Raw genomic sequence first — 10,120 nt, 5'->3', positions numbered from 1 at the left:
TTCCGCAGGTGAAGGGCTCAGCTCTACAAGATTGCTGCTTCTCTCCCCCACAAACTCCCAGCCCCACAACTCACACTTCAGGTGCCTGGTGCGAGCCCAGGCTGCTACCTGTGCTACTGAGCAACTGGCTACAACAGGAGGTTCTAATGACCCCTCCTCCAACTGGTGATGCAGGTAACAAGTCCAGCTTGTTTCCTGGACTTCTGTCCAACTCGCCATAATCAGGGGTTCCCATGACCTCCTCCTTGGGTTCAATTAATTTGCTAGAGTGGTTCACAGAACCCAGAGAGATGTTTACTCACTAGTTCACTGGCTTTACTGTAAAAGGAGATAACTCAGGAGCAGCCAGATGGAAGGTGTGCCCAGGGCCGGCCAGGGTGGACAGGCCCAGGAGTCCCTGCCTTCCAGGCACAGCCGCCCTCCCGCACCTCCCGCACCTCCGCTGGGTCCCAGCCTGGAACGGCCCTGAACACTCTTTTTCTGTTGTTTTTTTATAGAGGCCTCAATACATAGTCACGATTGATGACATCATCAACCACTGGCATCTGATTCAGCCTCCAGTGCCCGACCCCTCCCCTGAAAGTTCTGTCCCCCTAGTCACGAGGTGGGTCCTTGGAAGGCGATAGAACCAGCCCTCATCTTGCGATGTCCTGGAGGCTTTCCAACAGTCACGGCGTTAACACAGACACTGGATCCCCCTCTTAGGAAATCCCAGGGGTTCTAGGAGGTCTGAGCCAGAAATGGGACCAAGACCGGATACCTGCTTTTAATAAATCCCAGTACCACAGCGTCAAAGACATCCAGGGGGGGGATGCTTGAGCAGATGCTGTGTATTTTTTAAATTAACTTTATAGAAAAAAAAAAAAAGAGCAGGGGCCTTTGTTCTCCTCCTCAGACTTCGCTGAAACTTCCAATGTTCTTAAATGAGCTGGTATTAATTCTGTCTTTAGAAGAAAAAAAAGAAGATGACATGGGAAGTAATGTATGTTCATTGTAGGACACTTAGAAAATTCAGTAAAGACAAAGGAAGGAATACAATGTGATAAACGTGTTAATTTGTGAAAAGTGACAGTGATAATTGCAGGCAGAAAGGAAAGATGAGCGCAGAAAACGATCTGGTTGGCTGGGGACCTGCACGAATGTAGCTGTGGCTTACAGAAGACACGTGGAAGGATGTCGTAGGAGGTCAGACTGGAGCAGGGTGTCTTAACCTCCATGCTATTGATCGGCATTTGGGGCTTTGCTAGGGGGGTTTCCTGTATGTTATGGGTTTGTTAAGCAGCGTCCTGGCCTCTCACCACTAGATGGCAGTAGAACACCACTAATTGTGACACCGAAAAGGTATAGATAATATTAAATATTCCGGGGTCAGGTGGGGTGGGGGGTGGTCATAGCTGGTTGAGAACCACCATGTTAGAGAGCGTCAGACAGGGAGATGGATCCCTAAGAACATGATAGACTAAGGAATTTCATCCTGTGAGGTTCTGTTTCAAGTTTTGCAGGAGGGAACTGGGTGGTCAAATTTCATTCAAGAAGACTCCTGTGGCTGCAACACCCTTCCCTGTCTCTTGCCCAAACTGTGTCTGCTGGGTCCGAAGGGATGCCCAGTTTCCCCAGCCTCCCCTTCCATGGCGCTCTGGACACACATGTGTCCAGCAGAAGCACAGAGATGCTGCAGCAGGAAACTGCAGGGCGCCCGGTAGCTCTGCAGCAGCCACCTCCCCCAGGGCGCTATTCTTACACCTACCCCCTGAGGGGCAAATGTGGACCCATTCCTGCCTGAACCCACAGGCCTCCCTGGGTCAACCGCTCCTACCCTGTCCCTGTCAACAGGGGGCAGCAGGGCAGCGACCACACTGGAGCCGGATTCTGGACCCGCAGGAGCCGGTTTGCTACAGGACACCTCATCAGGTATAACCGCGGTGAAAGAAACTGTCCCGCCCCTCACTTCTTCAGTGAAGACCACAGCTGCACCTTGGGTTCAGGAAAGAACCACCCAGTCCTCGGACATGATGTCCTCTGCCCTCAGTGACTCAACCTCTAGAGAAACTGCGAATTCAGAGCAACGAACCAGCCCATCACTGAGACCACAGGCAAATGGATTCAGTTCTATAAGGGCCAGTTTCAGGACCAGCTCCACAGAAGATGCTTTCGCCAGAGAAGTGTCTACAGGCACACGCACCGCAGAGACTGCCAGCGGCCAGGTCCCTGATGCGCACACCTCTCTCTCAGTGATATCTCAGTGAAGGCAGACAACAGAACGGAGAGCAGCCAGGGCAGGAAACGCCTTCCTGCAGCAACCCCAGCGTCCCCGGAGACAAACACGGACTGGACAGTTTCCGAGACAAAGGTCCCCATGCCCACAATTTCATCAGAGACCACGACTGCCGACGGACCTGCTCCAGGAAACATAAACCCACTGTTCAGGGCGGTTTCCGCTTCCCGACTTGACACTTCACCTGCAGGGGCTCCACGTTCCTGGGGTGCAACCAGCCGGGACCCAACAGCACTGGACACCAGACGTGCCCTCCCCTCTCCTGAGACCAGCGCTGCAGTACATATGACGACGGGCACCTGCGTCTGCTCCTAGTGACGAAGTGTCCCGGTCCAGCACAGGGTCAGTGCAGAGAATCACCTCCTCCATGACCACAGCCACCCCTGAGACCACAGGAGGAACCGGGCCCAGCTCAGCTGTCCCTCTGTCGGTGACACTAAGCATGGCAGCAATAGGTGCTGGAAGAGTCACAAGCACCCCTCCAGCCCGTCCATCTCCAGCAGGAGGAGGGACAGCAGGCAGCGTCCACACCCTCAGCACTTCCTCTGAGACCAGGGGCACACCCTGCAGCCCTGCAGCCAGGACTTTGGCATCTGAAGGGTCAGGTGGTCCTAGGACTCTCACCCACACTGGTTTTTCTGGAAGGAAAATACCGTTTTCTTCATCTGTCCCCTCCACCTCAGTAGACACCAGCACCCATCTATTTATTCCTGAAGGGACTTCAAGGGGAGCCTCGAATTCATCGCTTTCTCCTCCTGAGACATCTGCTTCCCAAGGAAAGACCATCTTGGCCACCACCTCTGCGCCCGCCGGAGCCTTCCCCGCGGTGGACTCGGGGCCTTCCCTCTCGGCTCTGCCTTCCGCACCCCGCCCCTGGCAGACGCAGCCGGCGCAGCCCTTCCCGAATCACCCACAGCAGCCCACGCCCGCTGAATTACTCCACCGCGCCTGGAAACACAACTAGGCCAGAGGCTAGTCCCAAACTCGAGACAGGGTCGCCTGTTGCAGCCCCTGCCACTCCTGTCTCTGCCTCTGCCTCTGTGGGGGTCACTCGATTCACCTCCCCAGCAATCCGCTCCACGGGGAGAACTTCTCGTGGGGGACCATCCGCGGCCACGCTCATGACAGACACCGCGAGTGGCCCAGCCACTGCTCCCTTTACAGTTGCCAGCAGTGTAACAGCCATGAGGGGCTCTGAACAGTGAAAGAAGGTTGGGGCCACGCACCTGCCCGGCGGAGCCACATCTCCACCCGGGCCGTCCACGGGTTTCACCCTGGGTCGCGCTCTCCGTGCCTCCGTCCCAGTCCCTGGGCGCGGCCGGCTCCAGGCCTCCGGAAAGGGGGGCCGACCGGCCGGCGCGTTTTCTGAAGCTCCCCACGGCGCGGCCCCCGGAGGGACTACGGATTCCGGGGGTGGAGCGAGCGGGCCTCCGGCTCCGCAGAGGGCTGCGGCCCCCTCACCCCTGAGCCGGGCTCTGCTGGGAGCAGCCGGCTCTGCATCCTGTCCTCGCCCCGCTGAGGACGCCGCCAAGTCCGCCACCGTTTCAGCCCCGAGCGTCGCCGCAGGCGCGGCCATGAAAACGGGCGAAACCACTAAACGGGACACGCCCAGCTCACCTTTCGCGCCTTCCCCGTCACCGACTAACATCTCAACCAGCGCCCGCAGAGGGAGAAGCGCCGCGGTCCCCCCGGGTACCCCGTCTCCGGCCCCTTGGGCGGAGGCGTCGGAGAGGAGACGCAGCGCCCCCGGCGCCTCCCCGGGGCGCGGCCGGCAGGCAAACCCGGCAGCGGCCTCCGAGCGCACGCGGCTGCAGAGCGCGGCGGCCGCACCGGCGCCCCCTCCGCCTCAGTGGAGACCACCACTCCGGTGTCCGCGGTGAAGATGGAGACAGATGAAGTTTCTCACTCTTCTGGGGCCCAACGGGAGATGTCAGTTTGGGGAGAGGCCGGCACCGGTGGCGCCGGGGCCTCCACCACCTACACCAGCGCCGGAGATCGCCGGGTCCCCAGTTCAACTCGCCTGTCCTTACCCGACGCGGTGAAGAAGCTCCAGACCAGACAGCCTCGCAAGGCCAGAGCCCCGCAGCCCAGCTACTCGTGCTGGAAGCTCGAGAACCCCAGAGACACCCTATCCTGCGAGCCCGGCCACTACAGCACGTACAAGCACAGACTCAGCCGAACGCTCCACTCCAGCCCGTGACACAAACGTGGCAGAAAAGTCTCCCGCACCGGGGACACCGTCAGCCGCAGCACCAGCCTCTGTAGAAGCCGCCACTCCCACTATCAGTGGGGGCGGCCCAGGTGAGCCGTTGGCCCTCAGTACTGGTGGGCACAACTCAGTCACACCTCGGCTGGGGGCCCTCACTACGTCCCCCCCCCCCCACCCCGGGCAACACGGCTGAGTGACAGCTCCACCGAGGAAGTTCTCCAAACCGACCCAGATGTCTCAAGTCCGAGTTCATCCGAGACAACACTTGATGCTTTCTCACCTATGTCCACACCTCCTCATAAACTTTCAAAGCCAGAAGTGGATACCAGCGCTCTCCGAAATAGAGTCTACCACCTTGGACCAGCACCTAGAAGAGCTTGGATTGTCAGGTTCGACTCGAGACTTCATTTCCTTTCCAGCCAGTGTCCCAAGAATTCGCCCTGAGCCCTGACCCGGGTTCGTCCATCTTGTCGATTTACTTGTCCTGGGACACGGTGACCGCAGGCATCACTGCTGCGGGGACTAGAGGCAGCACCCGGATCCCCGCGTCCAGACGCCCAGACACCCCAGCACAGGGGCCAGGAAGAATCCGCCTCCGCTGCCCCTCCCTACTCTCCCCTCTGCAGAGCCCGCACCTCCAGCAGCGCTGACCACGTGGCCGCTGAGCCTTCAGGCACCCAGGGGCAGACCCACGCTGTCAGAGGCCACAGTGCCAGTCAGCTCCATGTCTCATGGCGAGACAAGCCCACCGCCAGAGTGGTCTGCAGAGGCTCAGAGTCTCACTGCCACTGTGAGCTCTGCGGAGACCAGCAGCGTGGTCACACAGACAGCTGACCATGGAGAAACCGCAGTCGGTCTGGGAATAAGCTTGGCTGCCAAATGGGATTTATCTCTGCCTTTGACCCCAAGTGCTGCTGGGGCCCCGGCTTCCCCTGAGGCAGCCACTCCTGGAAGGCACAGTGGCCGTTGGTCAGAATCATCCATGACCAGAAGGAGGGTTGGGCCAGCATCCTCTTACTCTGCCGCCTCTGGGTCCCCTGAGATGACCACCCCATCAGCCACTCCTCCCACAATGGGAGGGACCACAGGCTATACCTTACTCTTTCCTAAGGACAGGGAAATGTCCCCTGAGAAGGGGTCAGCTTCCTCTTTGGCCTCTGGACTTGTAGGCACGAGATCGCTCCCATCCCTCCCCAGGACCCCATACTCCATGGGTATTGGGGAGGGTACAGGGGCAAGCTCCGTCACCTCGTGGTCCAGCTCATCAGCTGAAGGGGAGAGAAATTCCTCTGTTCACACGTCCCCCACCGTGAGCCACAGCCCCGCTTCCTCTGACCTGCCACCGGAGCAGGGCTCACGGCCTCTTCCCTGGGTCCCACGGCCCCAGTCTGGACCTTTTCAGAAGCATTTACCAGTATTTGGCCACAGACAAGCCAATCTTCTGAGATTTCTTCCTCCTCAGGAAGGAATCTCAGCGGAGGTGAGACTTCTGGGGGGGGGGGTGCCTGAGTCCCCGACAGCTTCCCCTCATTCGTGAGTCAGGACCTGCTGCCTCCGCCTTCTTGGAAATGGGGGTGTTTTTCCTTGATTGGTCATTGAAGATGGTGAGGAATCTTTCTCTTTTTATCCACAAGGTTTCTTACTTGCTTTGCTTCAGGATTCTGGTTGCAGGGGGACATCCTCCTGGCTGGGGTGGCCACTGCGGTTCCCTAGATGTGGTTTCTGGTTCAATATAGAAGTCACCCACATGGAGTTACAGTCGCAGGACAGCCTGTCTCCATTTTGTGCTTTGTCACCTTTCCTGATGAACACCACACACACACACACACCCTTATCTGTTGTGGTAACATAACCTAACATGTGTAAACGTGCAATTCAGTGCCTTGAAGCACACTCGCTTGGTTGCACCATGGTCACCACCACCCACTGTGCGCTTGTTCCCATCATCCCTGATGGGACTGTGTCCCCAGGAGACGCTAACTCCTGGCGGTCTCCGCCCCCAGCACCCGAGTCCCCATTCTTTTTCTCTGTGAATCTGACTCTTTTGGGTGCCTCCTATAGTGAAATCACACGACATTCACCCTTTTGTGCCTGGATTACTTTACTTTGTGTAATGTTTTCAAGGCTCATTCATGCTGTGACACGTGTCAGAATTTCATTCTTTTCAAAAGCTGAAAAACCACATTTTAGATAGGTGTTCCATTTTGTGTATTTAGACAGAGGTAGATATTTGAGTTTTCTCTGGCTTTTGTCTTCCGTGAGTAATGCTGCTGTCCCCGCTCTCAGGTCTTTGGGGTGCACACCTGGAAGCAGCGTGCTGCGCCTGGCGGAACGCTGCCACTGCACATTTAGGCGTTGAAACTCCCTCTCTGGGCCACCCGTTCGCACCCAGACGAGAGCCAGGCCAGGGTGAACACGGGGCCCTGAGCTTTCCCGGGCGCCCCCCTCGAAGGTCTTTGTTTCCGAAGTGCACACGTACGGTTTTCCCCACGAGCCCTCCTTCTAAACCTGTCGGTATCCATCCAGCCCTCCCATCTCTCCCGCAGGCACTGCCAGGACTGTGGCGTCCACGGCCAACCTCCCCGTGTATGAAAGTTCCTTGTGGCTGGATAGTGGCCCTTCGACACCTATGGCAGCAGTTTACTCTGCAGGTATGACGGCTGACACTGACGTTTGTCTCCCTGGGCGCCTCCTTATGCGTTCTCTGGTAAATTGTCCTTTTGCCAGAAACAGTCTGAGAACTTGGTACCAGCTGGCTTTCTCCTAAAAATGTCGGTCTCGCCGCCCCATTTCTTCAGTTAGGGCACCTATGTGTTTCCAAGAACACAAGAGACCAGTTCAAGTGCAGGAGACTTTCAGTAGCAGATGGTTCGTACTGAAAGGGGCCTGAGACTCATACTGAGAACAGGTTGGGAATGATTGCTGTTTGGGAACCGTCCCAAACGGGAAGGAGTCACCATCTTGGAGGACGCAATGCACCAGGAAGTTAACTCTGTCTCCTTGAGGTGCTTAGGGTGATGGGCACGTCGGTCGTGACTCCGGAAAGCAGTGACGTGGCGTGTCCTTCTGTCTATAAGTGAAATGGTTCTGTTCTTCCCGGAGGAGGGAGGTGAAGAATATGCGAGTATGCAGGAAATAAGCTCGTCTGGATCTACACCTTCCCCTAACCTATTGGAAGCAAGCCACCGAGCTACCTCTCAGTTGGACTCAGAGTTCTGAGTGAGAGTTTTAGGGGGAAAAGACAGACATCAGATTAAAATACATCAAGTACAGGAAGGGATAGCTCCCCCCCCCACTCCTGGGCAGAGCCTTTACCCTCCCCTAAGACTCGATTTGGGGCGCAGAGGTCCGCATGGCGCCAAAATCGGCTCTGCAGCCCGGTCGTAGACCACACTCCTATACTCACCATGAGACATGGTCATGGGTGACAGGGTTCCTGCCATCCGAAGCAGCAAATTATGGGCAGAGGGTGCGTCCACCTGAGTTGTAAGGAGGGAGGGAGGGGAAGCACACCCAGAAGAACCCCCCTTTTCACCTCCTTGCACACTTTGTAACAGTCACAGGCCTGCCCACCAGAAGCCCGGGGCCATCTGACAACACTGCACAGCCAAGGTCACAGGAGCCCAGCAGCAGCCATGAGATCGGGGCCACTGTGCCGCCTCCTTTCGGGGAAACACTCACACAGACCACTCCTGTGGAGGCCTCGGCGGGACCAGCCGCCCTTCAGTCCACAGCCACGGGGGGTGTTGGCACCAGACTCCCTCGCCTGCCCACAGGAACTGCGGTGCCAGCAGAGTCCTCTAAGGAAATGGCAGTGACTACAAAGAGGGTTTCTCGCTCCCCGAATCCAGCTGAGACTCAGGTCAGCACGTACTCGGGGACACCAGAAGGGGCCAGCCCGTCCGGAAGGAGAGTGTCCGCCCTGCTCTCAGAGTCTCCCTCTTCAGGCCCCACAGGGAATGTCCAGCGAGTCAGCCCAGTTCTGACTCCGACCGAAAGGGGCTTGTCCACGTGGCTTGGCTCCACTGGGGGGGCCACAGTGGGCACAGACGTTCCATTGGGCACATCTTCCCCCGGCCTTCGAGACTCTGCAACAAGCTTCGTTCCAGTCCCCCAGGAAACCACAAGCTCGGTGACTGATAAATCTGAACTTGGAACCGTGACATGGGTCAGCACTGCACTCGGTCCTCCCACTGCCCCCCATAAGAAGGCAGTGACCACCGGACAGCAGGCACAGGGCCCTGTGGGCAAGGCTTATTCATCTGCTGTCCCACGGTCAGAGCCGACATCTGGGAGGGACCTGGCACTGAGTGCCACCTCTGTGGACACAGACACAGCTGTCACCATCCCCACAGCCCACATTACTCCTGCAGGACCTTGGACATCTGATGGACCAGACAGCGCGGCCACTGCCAGCCTCATGGGTGTGGCAGGAGAGACAGCCGGCTCCTTTCCAGCTGCTGCCTCCCCTGTGCAGGGACCCAAGTCTGAGCCCACTTCAGGATTGGAGACCAGTGACACTGCATCTCCACCCAGGGCCCTTTCCGTGAAATCATTTCCTGTAGGACTAACAGGCAAGAGTGGGGGTCTTGCTCTGGAGGTCACCACCTCCAGCCACAGGGGAGCAAGGTCAGGTTCCACTAGAATGCCTAGCCCAGAGAGGAGGGTCAGGACCACAGACAGCACCCCAGCAGTGGGGACCTCCTCAGGGACTGTCACAGACACAGCTGCTCACGTACCTGTCACTAGTGTGCCCGAGGTGAGTTCCACAGGGAGGACACTTCCTTCCTTAGCATCGACCACTGCAGCAGGCTCTGCCTATTCCTCGTCAGCTCCAACTGGAACCAGGCTGAGCCCCCTACTTTCCTCGTGTCCGGATGAAATCACTGAGGGCGGCACAGGACTGAAAACGTTAAGTCCAGAGGACGCGATGTCTGCTCCCACTGCAACATTTTCTGATGACCACAGAGTGAGCATCTTGGTACCTGAGATTTCAGGTATGCACTTGACCCCCAAAAGGCCTGAAATAATGGGACTCCCTATTTCCATTACTTTTTCTGGTAAACCAAGCACACAGACCAGTGTAAATAGTGCACCGCCCACATTTAGGCCTGATGTGTCCACTAGGGACTTCTTTACTGCACCGGAGTCTTCAGCATCTACAAGACATTCAGCGGATATGGAAACCACAAGATCACCAGAATTCACCTCAGGATCTGGTGAAAACGTACCCACCTTAGCCCACCTGTCCCCTGTAGGGACATTCCCTTCTGACCGAGCTCATTCAACAAACACACCAGAAAGCACCACAAGAAGTCCCAGAAATTCTCCCTCCCCCGTTACGACACAACCTGCAGAAATGCCACTCACGACACAAACAGCTCGCCCCGGAGCTGTGGCACAGGACACAGCGCCACCAGACACATCCACAAGGATCTCGGGGGCACGGACTCTCTTGGCTAAAACTCGAAGTTCTGCACACTCGGAGGTGACAAATCTCACCAGCAGAGGTCCTGAGGACGTGTCAAGGACAGGGCCTGCCTTTGTGCAACCAAGCAGCTCTTCCGCCCTCGATTCTATTCCTGCCCCGACCTCACCTTTGCCCGCGTCTCCTGCAGCAGCAGAAACTGGGTCCT

This window comes from Artibeus jamaicensis, unplaced genomic scaffold, assembly GCF_021234435.1.
Source record: "Artibeus jamaicensis isolate MK-2021 breed Jamaican fruit bat unplaced genomic scaffold, CSHL_Jam_final scaffold_537, whole genome shotgun sequence".
NCBI lineage: Eukaryota > Metazoa > Chordata > Mammalia > Chiroptera > Phyllostomidae > Artibeus > Artibeus jamaicensis.
Note: the sequence above shows the minus strand (reverse complement) of the source record.